At 48.6% G+C, this 15,795-nt stretch overlaps 1 protein-coding gene across 1 annotated transcript in view; it reads right to left on the bottom strand.

The window, feature by feature from the left end:
- The window catches only part of SLC24A3 (solute carrier family 24 member 3), a 658,328-nt gene that overhangs the window by 287,784 nt on the left and 354,749 nt on the right, over positions 1-15,795 (bottom strand). The gene's annotated exons all lie outside the window — the stretch shown is intronic.

The following is a 15,795-nucleotide window of genomic DNA, read 5'->3' as shown; positions in this document are numbered from 1 at the left end:
ATTCTAGTAAACGAAGAAGCAAATCTTATCCAGTGACTCAGACACAACACAGGTATGAAGACCTAAACTCACATCAACATGTACGGTGAAACCAGCAAGTAGAAAAGCTCATTGGAAATGCGAAGCACACTCTGATGGCTGAAATTAACATTTCAGAAAGCTTCAAAGAAAGATTCTTACGGCACTGACTCATCCAAGTGACATTAAAGACAGCTGTTTATGAAAGGCTGGAACCACAATTCCAGTGGTTCTGACTGTTGAAGCAGGTTGAAAGCCTGATAGCTTAGAACGAGAAGTCTTGGCAGTGGCCCATATGCGCCAGCAATCAAATGATAATGAAAGTGCATTGGTATTGTATTTCAAAGCAAGTTTACCTCGGTTAATTTGCTTCCACGTACCTGATCCAAAAATCTGTATTTACAAATTGTTGTACGTTTACATTCCCACATCAGCAGAGAGGTCAGCTCTAGAACTTTTGTTGTTAGCCAAGGAGAAATTGGACAGAAGCATTTACATCAAATACTGAGGGCAGACTACATTGGCCAAGCGTTTTTTATCTTTGTTACATATTGTTTATATCGTGTTACAGATCCAGCGAGCAATAGTCTGCTTTGAAGCAGGAGCGCCAACCTTGTTGGCCGCATACAGAACAAACAGAGCTTCAGTCTCCCTGATTCTAGCCGTTCTGGTCACATAAATCTTCAAAGCCCTGACCACATCCAGGGACTCGGAATCCTCCAAGTCCCGTGTAGCCACAGGCACAACAATAGGTTGGTTCACATGAAAAGATGAGACCACTTTTGGCAGAAAGTGAGGGCAAGTCCTCAACTCTGCCCTATCCACGTGAAAAACCAAGTATGAGCTTTTATGTGATAAAGCCGCCAATTCTGACACACGTCTTGCCGAAGCTAATGCCAACAACATGACCACTTTCCACGTGAGGTATTTCAACTCCACAGTTTTGAGTGGTTTAAACCAAGGTGACTTGAGGAAACGTAACAACACGTTAAGATCCCAAGGCGCCACCGGAGGCACAAAGGGAGGCTGAATATGCAGCACACCCTTCACAAAAGTCAGTACTTCAGGAAGAGAGGCTAATTCTCTTTGAAAGAAAATGGATAAGGCCGAAATTTGGACCTTTATGGACCCTAATTTTAGGCCCAAAGTCACTCCTGTTTGAAGGAAGTGAAGTAGACGGCCCAAATGGAACTCCTCCGTAGGAGCAGCTCTGGCCTCACACCAAGAAACATATTTTCGTCATATACGGTGATAATGTTTTAACGTCACGTCTTTCCTAGCCTTGATCAGGGTAGGAATGACCTCCTCCGGTTTCCCTTTTTCCGCTAGGATTCGGCGTTCAACCGCCATGCCGTCAAATGCAGCCGCGGTAAGTCTTGGAACAGACAGGGCCCCTGCCGCAGCAGGTCCTGCCTTAGAGGAAGAGGCCACGGATCTTCGTGAGCAACTCTTGCAGCTCCGGATACCAAGTCCTCCGTGGCCAATCTGGAACAATGAGGATTGTTCTGACCCTGCTTATTCTTATTAGTCTCAACACTTTGGGTATAAGAGGAAGAGAAGGAAACACATAGACCGATCTGAACACCCAAGGTGTCACCAGAGCGTCTACCGCTACCGCCTGAGGGTCCCTTGACCTGGCGCAATACCGCTTTAGCTTTTTGTTGAGACGGGATGCCATCATGTCTATTTGAGGCAGTCCCCACCGACCCGTGATCTGTGCGAAGACTTCTTGATGAAGTCCCCACTCTTCCGGATGCAGGTCGTGCCTGCTGAGGAAGTCCACCTCCCAGTTGTCCACCCCCGGGATGAACACTGCTGATAGCGCGCTTACATGGCCTTCCGCCCAGCGTAGAATCCTAGTCGCTTCTGCCATGGCCACTCTGCTCCTTGTTCCGCCTTGGCGGTTTATATGAGCCACTGCCGTGACATTGTCTGACTGAATCAGAACCGTTTTTTCCCGAAGCAATTCCTCCGCTTGATGCAGGGCGTTGTATATGACCCTCAACTCCAGGACGTTGATGCTTGCGTCCGTGGTCACCAGGACCCAGTCCTGAATGCCGAACCTGCGACCCTCTAGTAGGTGAGCACTGTGCAGCCACCACAGGAGAGATACCCTGGTCCTGGGAGACAGGGTGATCCTTCGATGCATTTGTAAATGGGACCCGGACCACTTGTCCAAGAGGTCCCATTGAAAAGTCCTCGCATGGAACCTGCCGAAAGGGATGGCCTCGTATGAAGCCACCATCTTCCCCAGGACCCGCGTGCAATGATGCACTGAAACCTGTTTTGGTTTTAATAGGTTCCTGACCAGGGCTATGAGCTCCTGAACCTTTTCGATCGGAAGAAAAACCTTTTTCTGGTCTGTGTCTAGAATCAGGCCCAAAAAAGTCAGACGCGTTGTTGGGAATAGCTGGGACTTCGGTATATTGAGAATCCAGCCGTGTAACTGCATCGTCTTCATGGACAGAGACACGCTGTCCAGCAACTTCTCCCGAGATCTCGCCTTTATGAGGAGATCATCCAAGTATGGGATAACTGTGACCCCCTGCCTGCGCAGGAGCACCATCATTTCCGCCATTGCCTTGGTGAAAATTCTCGGGGCAGTGGAAAGCCCAAACGGCAACGTCTGAAATTGGTAGTGACAGTCCTGCACTGCAAATCTCAGGAACGCCTGATGAGGGGGGAATACCGGAACATGAAGGTAAGCATCCTTTATGTCCAGGGACACCATCCAATCCCCCCCTCCAGGCTGGCGATGACCGCCCTGAGTGATTCCATTTTGAACTTGAACCTCTTCAAGTACAGGTTCAGGGATTTTAGGTTTAAAATGGGTCTGACCGAACCGTCCGGTTTCGGGACCACAAACAGGGTTGAGTAATATCCCTCTCCTTGCTGGAGATGAGGAACTATGACAATCACCTGTTGAATATACAATTTTTGGATTGCTGCCAACACTAGCTCCCTCTCTGACGGGGAAGCCGGCAGAGCCGATTTGAAAAACCGTCGAGGAGGCAAGTCTTCGAATTCCAGCCTGTATCCTTGAGAAACAATCTCTAATGCCCAGGGATCCACCTGCGAGTGAACCCAGACGTGGCTGAAAAACCGAAGACGAGCCCCCACTAGATCTGCCTCCCCCCGGGAAGCCCCAGCGTCATGCGGTGGACTTTGCAGACGCAGGGGAGGACTTCTGCTCTTGGGAACTAGCTGTGTGCAGCTTCTTTCCCCTGCCTTTCCCTCTGGCAACAAAGGACGATCCCTGTATCTTTTTGTTTTTATTGGAACGAAAGGACTGCATTTGATAATGAGGTGCCTTTTTTGTATGCTGCGGGGGGACATAAGGTAAGAAATTCGTCTTACCAGCCGTAGCAGTAGCGACAAGGTCCGAGAGGCCGTCTCCAAACAACTCCTCCCCTTTGTAAGGCAAGGACTCCATATGCCGCTTTGAATCTGCGTCTCCCGTCCACTGTCGGGTCCACAAGAGCCGCCTAGCAGAAATAGACATAGCATTTATTCTGGAGCTTAATAAACAAATGTCTCTCTGAGCATCTCTCATATACAAGGCAGCATCTCTGATATGCTCTATGGTCATTTGAATGGCATCCCTATCTAAGGTGTCAATCTCCGTAGATAAGGAATCTGCCCATGCCACAACCGCACTACAAACCCAGGCCGACGCCATAGCCGGTCTAACAATAGTACCTGAATGAGTGTAAATGTGCTTCATGGCAATTTCCTGCCTGCGATCAGCAGGATCCTTGAGGGAAGCCGTATCCTGAGAAGGCAGTGCCACCTTTTTGGACAAGCGTGTCAGCGCCTTGTCTACTTTAGGCGAAGATTCCTATCGTATCCTATCCGTTTGTGGAAAAGGATACGCCATAAGAATCCTTTTGGGAACTTGTGGTCTCCTATCCGGAGATTCCCAAGCCTTTTCGCACAATTCACTCAGTTCAAATGAGGACGGAAAGGTGACTTCAGACTTTTTCCCTTTATACATGTGTACCCTCGTGTCAGGGACAGGGGGTTCCTCAGTAATATGCAAAATCTCTTTAATGGCAATAATCATGTACCAAATACCTTTTGCCACCCTCGGCTGTAATTTTGCATCTTCATAGTCGACACTAGAGTCAGTATCCGCGTCGGTATCTGTGTCATCGATCTGGGATATGGTGCGCTTCTGAGACCCCGAAGGGCCTGGTGCCACAGGGACAGGCATGGACTGGCTACCTGACTGATCCCTAGCTTCAGCCTTGTCTAACCTTTTATGCAATAGATTGACATTTGCATTCAAGACATTCAGCATATCCACCCATTCCGGTGTCGGCGTTGCTGACGGCGACATGACATTCAAGCACTCCCCCTCCACATTAAGCGAGCCTTCCTCGTCAAACATGTCGACACACGCGTACCGACACACTTCACACACACAGGGAACCTCTTTTCTGAAGACAGTATCCCCTTCAAGGCCCTTTGGAGAGACAGAGAGAGAGTATGCCAGCACACACCCCAGCGCAATGACCCTGGAGACCAACACAAAATGTTTTTCCCCCAGCCGCGCTGTATAATATGTTATCCGCCAATTATGTGCCCCCCCCCCTCTCTTTTAAACACCCCTTCACCGCGTGTAAGCAGGGGAGAGTCCGGGGAGCTTCCTCTCAGCGGTGCTGTGGAGAGAAAATGGCGCTGGTGAGTGCTGAGGGAGAAGCCCCGCCCCCTCGGCGGCGGGCTTCTGTCCCGCTCAAACTTACTAAAATATGGCGGGGGCTCTTTTATATACATGTACAGTGCCCACCTGTACATGTATATTGTCTTTTGCCATAATAGAGGTGTTATATTGCTGCCCAGGGCGCCCCCCCCTGCGCCCTGCACCCTTACAGTGACCGGAGTATGTGAGGTGTATGGGAGCAATGACGCACAGCTGCAGTGCTGTGCGTTACCTCAGTGAAGCTGAAGGCTTCTGCCGCCTGACGTCTTCTGACTTCGGTTTTTCTGGCTCTGTGAGGAGAACGGCGGCGCGGCTCTGGGGGTGGACGCCCAGTAAGAACCTGTGTTCACCCCCTCTGGAGCTAATGGTGTCCAGTAGCCGAGGAAGCAGAGCCTATCATAGACAAGAAGGTCTGCCGCTCTCTCCACAGTCCCTCGATGCAGGGAGCCTGTTGCCAGCAGTGCTCCCTGTAAAAAAGTAGAAAAAAATCCAAACAAAAATGCTTCTAGGCAGAGAACTCAGGAGAGCTCTCTGCAGTGCACCCATCCTGCTCTGGGCACAGTGTAAAACTGAGGTCTGGAGGAGGGGCATAGAGGGAGGAGCCAGTGCACACCCAGAGTCCAAAGCTTTTATCTTTTTTTTTCTATCTTTGAATTTAATACAGAGAATAATCATGAAAATAAAATCGATCTGCTTCAGAATCAATATTATTTTTCATGCATGTGCAGTTGGGAATTTACGGAAAGTTGTTCATGCACAGTTATAAATTAAAAAAAAGTAAAGGTCAGGCATGCACAGTAAGGCAAGAGATGACGGGGAACAGGTATGGCCAGAGGAGATAATAGCTAATATAGGGGGTAATTCAGACCTGATAGTAGAGGCAAATTTGTTAGCAGTTGGACAAAAATAAGAATTTACTCACCGGTAATTCTATTTCTCGTAGTCCGTAGTGGATGCTGGGAACTCCGTAAGGACCATGGGGAATAGATGGGCTCCGCAGGAGACTGGGCACTCTAAAAGAAAGATTAGGTACTATCTGGTGTGCACTGGCTCCTCCCTCTATGCCCCTCCTCCAGACCTCAGTTAAGGAAACTGTGCCCGGAAGAGCTGACACAACAAGGAAAGGATTTGGAATCCAGGGTAAGACTCATACCAGCCACACCAATCACACTGTACAACTTGTGATAACCAAACCCAGTTAACAGTATGAACAACAACTGAGCCTCAGTAACAGATGGCTCATAACAAGAACCCTTTAGGTAAGCAATAACTATATACATGTATTGCAGAGAGTCCGCACTTGGGACGGGCGCCTAGCATCCACTACAGACTACGAGAAATAGAATTACCGGTGAGTAAATTCTTATTTTCTCTGACGTCCTAGTGAATGCTGGGAACTCCGTAAGGACCATGGGGATTATACCAAAGCTCCCAAACGGGCGGGAGAGTGCGGATGACTCTGCAGCACCGAATGAGCAAAGGCAAGGTCCTCCTCAGCCAGGGTATCAAACTTGTAGAACTTAGCAAATGTGTTTGAACCCGACCAAGTAGCAGCTCGGCAAAGCTGTAAAGCCGAGACCCCTCGGGCAGCCGCCCAAGAAGAGCCCACCTTCCTTGTGGAATGGGCTTTTACTGATTTAGGATGCGGTAACCCTGCCGCAGAATGAGCTTGCTGAATCGTGCAACAGATCCAGCGCGCAATAGTTTGCTTTGAAGCCGGAGCACCCAGTTTGTTGGGTGCATGCAGGATAAACAGCGAGTCAGTTTTCCTGACTCCAGCCGTCCTGGCTACATAGATTTTCAAAGCCCTGACTACGTCCAGCAACTTGGAAGCCTCCAAGTCCCGAGTAGCTGCAGGCACCACAATAGGTTGGTTCAAATGAAACGCTGATACCACCTTTGGGAGAAATTGGGGACGAGTCCTCAATTCTGCCCTGTCCATATGGAAGATCAGATACGGGCTTTTACATGACAAAGCCGCCAATTCTGACACACGTCTAGCAGAAGCCAAGGCCAACAGCATGACCACCTTCCACGTGAGATACTTTAGCTCCACGGTCTTAAGTGGCTCAAACCAGTGTGATTTCAGGAAATCCAACACAACGTTAAGATCCCAAGGTGCCACTGGAGGCACAAAAGGGGGCTGAATATGCAGCACTCCCTTAACAAACGTCTGAACTTCAGGCAGTGAAGCCAGTTCTTTTTGAAAGAAAATAGATAGGGCCGAAATCTGGACCTTTATGGATCCTAATTTTAGGCCCATGGTCACTTCTGACTGTAGGAAGTGCAGGAATCGACCCAACTGGAATTCCTCTGTAGGGGCCTTCCTGGCCTCACACCAAGCAACATATTTTCGCCATATACGGTGATAATGTTTTGCTGTCACGTCTTTCCTAGCCTTTATCAGCGTAGGAATAACTTCATCCGGAATGCCCTTTTCCGCTAGGATCCGGCGTTGAACCGCCATTCCGTCAAACGCAGCCGCGGTAAGTCTTGGAACAGACAGGGCCCCTGCTGTAACAGGTCCTGTCTGAGAGGCAGAGGCCATGGGTCCTCTGAGATCATTTCTTGTAGTTCTGGGTACCAAGTTCTTCTTGGCCAATCCGGAACGATGAGTATAGTTCTTACTCCTCTCTTTCTTACTATCCTCAGTACCTTGGGTATGAGAGGAAGAGGAGGGAACACATAAACCGACTGCTACACCCACGGTGTCACTAGTGCGTCCACAGCTATCGCCTGAGGGTCCCGTGACCTGGCGCAATATTTTTTTAGCTTTTTGTTGAGGCGGGACGCCATCATGTCCACCTGTGGCAATTCCCAACGATTTACAATCTGTGTGAAGACTTCTTGATGAAGTCCCCACTCTCCCGGGTGGAGGTCGTGCCTGCTGAGGAAGTCTGCTTCCCAGTTGTCCACTCCCAGAATGAACACTGCTGACAGTGCTAGCACGTGATTCTCCGCCCAACGAAGAATCCTTGTGGCTTCTGCCATTGCCATCCTGCTTCTTGTGCCGCCCTGGCGGTTTACATGGGCGACCGCCGTGATGTTGTCTGACTGAATCAGTACAGATTGGTTTTGAAGCAGGGGCTCTGCTTGACTCAGGGCGTTGTAGATGGCCCTTAGTTCCAATATATTTATGTGTAGAGAAGTCTCCAGACTTGACCACTGTCCCTGGAAGTTTCTTCCCTGAGTGACTGCCCCCCATCCTCGGAGGCTTGCATCCGTGGTCACCAGGATCCAGTCCTGTATGCCGAACCTGCGTGCTTCGAGAAGATGAGCACTCTGCAGCCACCACAGCAGAGACACCCTGGCCCTTGGGGACAACCGATGCATCTGAAGATGCGATCCGGACCATTTGTCCAACAGATCCCACTGAAAGATCCTTGCATGGAACCTGCCGAAGGGAATTGCTTCGTAAGAAGCCACCATCTTTCCCAGGACTCGCGTGCAGTGATGCACCGACACCTGTTTTGGTTTCAGGAGGTCCCTGACCAGAGATGACAATTCCTGGGCCTTCTCCTCCGGGAGAAACACTTTCTTCTGTTCTGTGTCCAGAATCATTCCCAGGAAAAGCAGACGCGTCGTAGGGATCAGCTGCGACTTTGGGATATTCAGAATCCAGCCGTGCTGTTGCAACACTTCCTGAGATAGTGCTACACTGACCAACAACTGCTCTTTGGACCTCGCCTTTATGAGGAGATCGTCCAAGTACGGGATAATTATAACTCCCTTTCTTCGAAGGAGTATCATCATTTCGGCCATTACCTTGGTAAATATTCTCGGAGCCGTGGAGAGACCAAACGGCAACGTCTGGAATTGGTAATGACAGTTCTGTACCACAAACCTGAGGTACTCCTGGTGAGGTGGGAAAATGGGGACATGCAAGTAAGCATCCTTGATGTCCAGGCTTGCAATAACCGCCCTGAGCGATTCCATTTTGAACTTGAACTTCTTTATATAAGTGTTCAAGGATTTTAAATTCAGGATGGGTCTCACCGAACCGTCCGGTTTCTGTACCACAAACATTGTGGAATAGTAACCCCTGCCCTGTTGAAGGAGGGGTACCTTGATTATCACCTGCTGGAGGTACAGCTTGTGAATTGCCGCCAGTACTACCTCCCTTTCCCTGGGAGCAGCTGGCAAGGCTGATTTGAGGTAACGGCAAGGGGGAGTCGCCTCGAACTCCAGCTTGTATCCCTGAGATACAATTTGTACAGCCCATAGATCCACTTGTGAGCGAACCCACTGGTTGCTGAAGTTTCGGAGACGCGCCCCCACCGCACCTGCGGTGGACTTAGTGGAAGCAGGGGAGGATTTTTGTTCCTGGGAACTGGCTGCCTGGTGCAGCTTCTTTCCTCTACCCTTGCCTCTGGCCAGAAAGGATGCTCCTCTGACCCACTTGCCTTTCTGAGGCCGAAAGGACTGCATTTGATAATACGGTGCTTTCTTAGGCTGTGAGGGAACCTGAGGCAAAAAAGTTGACTTCCCAGCAGTTGCTGTGGATACAAGGTCCGAGAGACCGTCCCCAAATAGTTCCTCACCCTTATAAGGCAAAACCTCCATGTGTTTTTTAGAATCTGCATCACCTGTCCACTGCCGAGTCCATAATACTCTCCTGGCAGAAATGGACATTGCATTAATTCTAGATGCCAGCAGGCAAATGTCCCTCTGTGCATCCCGCATATATAAGACGACGTCTTTTATATGTTCTATGGTTAGCAAAATAGTATCCCTGTCGAGGGAATCAATGTTGTCTGACAGGGTATCAGTCCATGCTGCTGCAGCACTACACATCCAGGCTGAAGCAATAGCAGGTCTCAGTAGAGTACCAGAGTGTGTATACACAGACTTCAGGATTGCTTCCTGCTTTCTATCCGCAGAATCCTTTAGGGCGGCCGTATCCTGAGACGGCAGTGCCACTTTTTTAGATAAGCGTGTTAGCGCCTTGTCCACCCTAGGGGATGTTTCCAAACGTAACCTATCCGTTGGCGGGAAAGGGTACGCCATCAGTAACCTCTTAGAAATCACTAGTTTCTTATCAGGGGAACTCCACGCTTCTTCACACAAATCATTTAATTCATCAGATGGGGGAAAAGTCACTGGCTGCTTTTTCTCCCCAAACATAATACCCCTTTTGGTGGTAACCGGGTTAATATCAGAAATGTGCAATACATCTTTCATTGCAGTAATCATGCATCGGATGGCTTTTGTAGACTGTACATTTGTCTCATCCTCATCCACATTGGAGTCAGACTCCGTGTCGACATCTGTGTCTACCATCATAGCTAGCGGGCGTTTATGAGTCCCTGACGGCTTCTGAGTCGCCTGGGCAGGCGCGGGTTGAGACCCCGGCTGTCCCAAGGCTGCTGCGTCATCAAACCTTTTATGTAAGGAGTTGACACTGTCGGTTAAAACCTTCCACATATCCATCCAATCAGTTGTCGGCCCCGTCGGGGGCGAAACCACATTTATCTGCCCCTGCTCCGCCTCCACGTAACCCTCCTCATCAAACATGTCGACACAGCCGTACCGACACACCGCACACACACAGGGAATGCTCAGACTGAGGACAGGACCCCACAAAGTCCTTTGGGGAGACAGAGAGAGAGTATGCCAGCACACACCACAGCGCTATATAACACAGGGATTTACACTGCTAATAAGTGATTTTCCCAATAGCTGCTTGTTTTTATCGATTTGCGCCTAAATTTATGTGCCCCCCCTCTCTTTTTAACCTGTCTTGTACCTTGATACTGCAGGGGAGAGCCTGGGGAGCGTGCTTCCAGTGGAGCTGTGAAGGGAAAATGGCGCTGGTGTGCTGAGGAAGAAGGCCCCGCCCCCTCAGCGGCGGGCTTCTGTCCCGCGTTTTCTTTAACTTAATGGCGGGGTTTTTTACACATATACAGTTAGTTGACTGTATTATGTGTATATTTAGCCAAAGGTAATATAATTGCTGCCCAGGGCGCCCCCCCAGTGCCCTGCACCCTACAGTGACCGGAGTGTGTGGTGTGCTGTGGGAGCAATGGCGCACAGCTGCAGTGCTGTGCGCTACCTTAATGAAGACCGGAGTCTTCTGCCGCCGATTTCATCTCCTTCTTCTGTCTTCTGGCTCTGCAAGGGGGACGGCGGCGCGGCTCCGGGAACGGACGAGGTCAGGCCCTGTGTTCGAACTCTCTGGAGCTAATGGTGTCCAGTAGCCTAAGAAGCACAAGCTAGCTGCACGCAGGTAGGTTTGCTTCTCTCCCCTCAGTCCCACGTAGCAGTGAGTCTGTTGCCAGCAGATCTCACTGAAAATAAAAAACCTAACAAATACTTTCTTTCTAGCAAGCTCAGGAGTGCCCACTAGGAGCACCCAGCTCTGGCCGGGCACAGATTCTAACTGAGGTCTGGAGGAGGGGCATAGAGGGAGGAGCCAGTGCACACCAGATAGTACCTAATCTTTCTTTTAGAGTGCCCAGTCTCCTGCGGAGCCCGTCTATTCCCCATGGTCCTTACGGAGTTCCCAGCATCCACTAGGACGTCAGAGAAATCATGTGCACTGCAGGTGTGGCAGATATAACATGTGCAGAGAGAGTTAGATTTGGGTGTTTTGTTTGTTTTTTGTTTCTGCGCATAGTAAATACTGGCTGCTTTATTTTTACACTGCAATTTAGATTTCAGTTTGAACACACCCCACCCAAATCGACTCTCTCTGCACATGTTATATCTGCCCCCCTGCAGTGCACATGGTTTTGCCCAACTACTAACAAATTTGCTGCTACGATCAGGTCTGAATCACCCCCATAGTGCATTCTTCAGCTGATGTCAGACAACAATTTAAGCTGTTGGCTCCCGGGCCAACCTTCCCTACACCTCACATCTCTGCTGCTGTGACATATCAAGAAAGTCGGCCTGGAAGAGAGAATAGCGTAAAGAGAGCACGCTGTATAAAATGTTCTCTCCTGGGTCTATGAAGGGACGAGACTCTGTAATAAACAAATTAAAAGCAAATGTTGAATTTGATGGCAGGTTCTGGTTAAAACTAATACAGTAAAAATACACGGAGTGCATGTGTTTATGCATTACTGGTATGCCTAACGTGGCATGAGAATCATATAGCTAAACCAAAACTTCAGCAGTACACAAGGGGGCAGATGTATTAACCTGGAGAAGGCATAAGGAAGTGATAAACCAGTGATATGTGCATGGTGATAAAGGTACCAGCCAATCAGATCCTAACTGGTAATTTACATATTGGAGCTGATTGGCTGGTTCCTTTATCACCTTGCCCATATCACTGGTTTATCACTTCCTTATGCCTTCTCCAGGTTAATACATCTGCCCCAAGAAATGAACTTGTTTAAGACCAGCCAAAAGAAGGCCATGGTCCACCCAACAATGGCCATAGGGCCCTGATTCAGACATGATCGCTGCTGTGCGTCTTTGCACAACGGGCAATCATCGATAGACTGCGTATGCGGATGCACCGCAATGCGCACACCCGTCGGCAAACAACAACATGCATCGCCGGACAGCAACAGGCTGGTGCGAAAATTTCAATCGTACAGCCATTCACATGCTGATTCACAGGAAGAGGCCGTTTGTGGGTGGTAACTGACTGTTTTCTGTGAGTGTCAGGGAAAACGCAGGCATTCCCAAGTGTTTTCATGGAGAGTGTGTGACGTCAGCTCCGGACCCGATCAGCCTGCTCTCATCGCACTGTAGGAGTAAGTCCTGGGCTGCACACAGACTGCACACAGTGGTAAAAACATTAGATGGTGAGTGAGGTGCGAATGGATTTGCATCTGTCCGCTGACTGTGGAATTTTTTGCAGCTCGGCGTACACATGCGATCGCACACTTGCACGGCGAATATAAACTCCCCTTGGGCGGCGACTATCTGAACGCAGCACAACAAATTTAGCAGCCCAGCAATCAGGTCTGAATCACCCCCATAATCTGCTACGCTACCTTATGTTTTGCTAGCCATGTCCACCCTAGGAACCAATTCCTCTTTTAGGCCCAGAAATCAGACACATCTGTCCAAAAATACATTTCAGAAGTGTAAAAGTTCTGCAGCATAGCACACTGACATGTAACAGGCGGCCCTAGGGCCACATGCTGCCCTCTAAGGTTTCACCTGCGCTTCCTAGCTATTGCCTCATTGGTCATTGTCCCAGCTTTATCCTCCATCACACAGAATTGTCAGATTTGTTTGACACAGCGTGTAATTCTTGTTTGTCTCACATTAAAGTTCCTGCTAATATATAATTAGAGTCGTGTCTATTTCTCCGAATTAATGTATAATGGAAATTAAGGGTAATGGGTGACCCTTTTGAAGGTTAGGAGATTACCTATCATTGGCACAGCATAAAACAACACATTGTTCATGCACTCTATCTGAACAATGCTTTTTGCACACTTTTTAACCTGTTTCCAAAATATGCACATGCCGCCTTTTACATGACATTATTTTTTGTGATTTGTCAGGAGAGTCAGTAGCAGATGGGTGTATCTGGCCAAAAAGGGCAAAAACTGAATGGCTAGCTCTCATGACGATATTGGGATCAGTATGAGATCCCAGCGGTCGAGTTCCCAACGGTCAGGAGGCCGACAGCCGGGATCCCAGCGGCGAGCACAGCGTGTACCCTCGCGGGCACTCTACGCTCTCGACGCTTTGGGCCTCTGTCGGGACTCCGACCGCCGGTATTGCAGCTTGGGACAGGATTCCGGCATCGGTATATTGACCGCCGGGTTCCTGTCTAGCGGTCAATTGACTGTCTCCCATGATCTCAAATACTCCCATGGTGCACTCTTCCATAAATAAGCCACTCTGAAGCACAGCGCAAATACTCCTGTGGCGCACTCTTCCATAAATAAGCCACTCTGACACACAGTGCAATACTCTCGTGGCGTACTCTTCCATAAATAAGCCTCTCTGACACACAGTGCAATACTCCCGTGGCGTACTCTTCCCTATATAAGCCTCTCTGACACACAGCGCAAATACTCAAGTGGCGTACTCTTCCCTATATAAGCCTCTCTGACACACAGCGCAAATACTCCTGTGGCGCACTCTTCCATAAATAAGCCTCTCTGACACACAGCGCAAATACTCCTGTGGCGCACTCTTCCATAAATAAGCCTCTCTGACACACAGCGCAAATACTCCTGTGGCGCACTCTTCTATAACTAAGCCTCTCTGACACACAGTGCAAATACTCCTGTGGCGCACTCTTCTATAACTAAGCCTCTCTGACACACAGTGCAAATTCTCTTGTGGTGCACTCTTTCATAAATTTGCCTCTCTGATGTACAGCGTAAATACTCCTGTAGTGCACTCTTCCATAAATAAGCCTCTCTGATGCACAGCGTAAATACTCCCGTAGTGCACTCTTCCATAAATAAGCCTCTCTGATGCACAGCGTAAATACTCCCGTAGTGCACTCTTCCATAAATAAGCCTCTCTGACACACAGCGCAAATTCTCTCGTGGCTCACTCTTCCATAAATAAGCCTCTCTGATGCACAGCGTAAATACTCCCGTAGTGCACTCTTCCATAAATAAGCCTCTCTGATGCACAGCGTAAATACTCCCATAGTGCACTCTTCCATAAATAAGCCTCTTTGACACACAGCGCAATACTCCCTTGGCACACTCTTCCCTATATAAGCCTCTCTGACACAGCGCAAATTCTCTCGTGGCGTACTCTTCCATAAATAAGCCACCCTGACACACAGCGCAAATTCTCTCGTGGCGCGCTCTTTCATAAATAAGCCTCTCTGATACACAGCGCAAATACTCCCGCAGCGCACTCTTCCATAAATAAGCCTCTTTGATGCACAGCATAAATACTCCAGTAGCGCACTCTTCCATAAATAAGCCTCTCTAATGTACAGCGTAAATACTCCCGTAGTGCACTCTTCCATAAATATGCCTGTCTGATGCACAGCGTAAATACTCCCGTAGTGCACTCTTCCATAAATAAGCCTCTCTGATGCACAGCGTAAATACTCCCGTAGTGCACTCTTCCATAAATAAGCCTCTCTAATGTACAGCGTAAATACTCCCGTAGTGCACTCTTCCATAAATAAGCCTCTCTGATGCACAGCGTAAATACTCCCGTAGTGCACTCTTCCATAAATAAGCCTGTCTAATGTACAGCGTAAATACTCCCGTAGTGCACTCTTCCATAAATAATCCTCTCTAATGTACAGCGTAAATATTCCCGTAGTGCACTCTTCCATAAATAATCCTCTCTAATGTACAGCGTAAATACTCCCGTAGTGCACTCTTCCATAAATAAGCCTCTCTAATGTACAGCGTAAATACTCCCGTAGTGCACTCTTCCATAAATAAGCCTGTCTAATGTACAGTGTAAATACTCCAGTAGTGCACTCTTCCATAAATAAGCCTCTCTGATGCACAGCGTAAATACTCCCGTAGTGCACTCTTCCATAAATAAGCCTGTCTGATGCACAGCGTAAATACTCCCGTAGTGCACTCTTCCATAAATATGCCTGTCTGATGCACAGCGTAAATACTCCCGTAGTGCACTCTTCCATAAATAAGCCTCTCTGATGTACAGCGTAAATACTCCCGTAGTGCACTCTTCCATAAATAAGCCTCTCTAATGTACAGCGTAAATACTCCCGTAGTGCACTCTTCCATAAATAAGCCTCTCTGATGCACAGCGTAAATACTCCAGTAGTGCACTCTTCCATAAATAAGCCTCTCTAATGTACAGCGTAAATACTCCCGTAGTGCACTCTTCCATAAATAAGGCTGTCTGATGCACAGCGTAAATACTCCCGTAGTGCACTCTTCCATAAATAAGCCTCTCTGATGTACAGCGTAAATACTCCCGTAGTGCACTCTTCCATAAATAAGCCTCTCTAATGTACAGCGTAAATACTCCCGTAGTGCACTCTTCCATAAATAAGCCTCTCTGATGCACAGCGTAAATACTCCAGTAGCGCACTCTTCCATAAATAAGCCTCTCTAATGTACAGTGTAAATACACCCGTAGTGCACTCTTCCATAAATAATCCTCTCTAATGTACAGCGTAAATACTCCCGTAGTGCACTCTTCCATAA

This window comes from Pseudophryne corroboree, chromosome 4 (genome assembly GCF_028390025.1).
Source record: "Pseudophryne corroboree isolate aPseCor3 chromosome 4, aPseCor3.hap2, whole genome shotgun sequence".
In the NCBI taxonomy this organism is placed as follows: domain Eukaryota; kingdom Metazoa; phylum Chordata; class Amphibia; order Anura; family Myobatrachidae; genus Pseudophryne; species Pseudophryne corroboree.
Note: the sequence above shows the minus strand (reverse complement) of the source record. Positions and strands in the feature narration are given on the sequence as shown.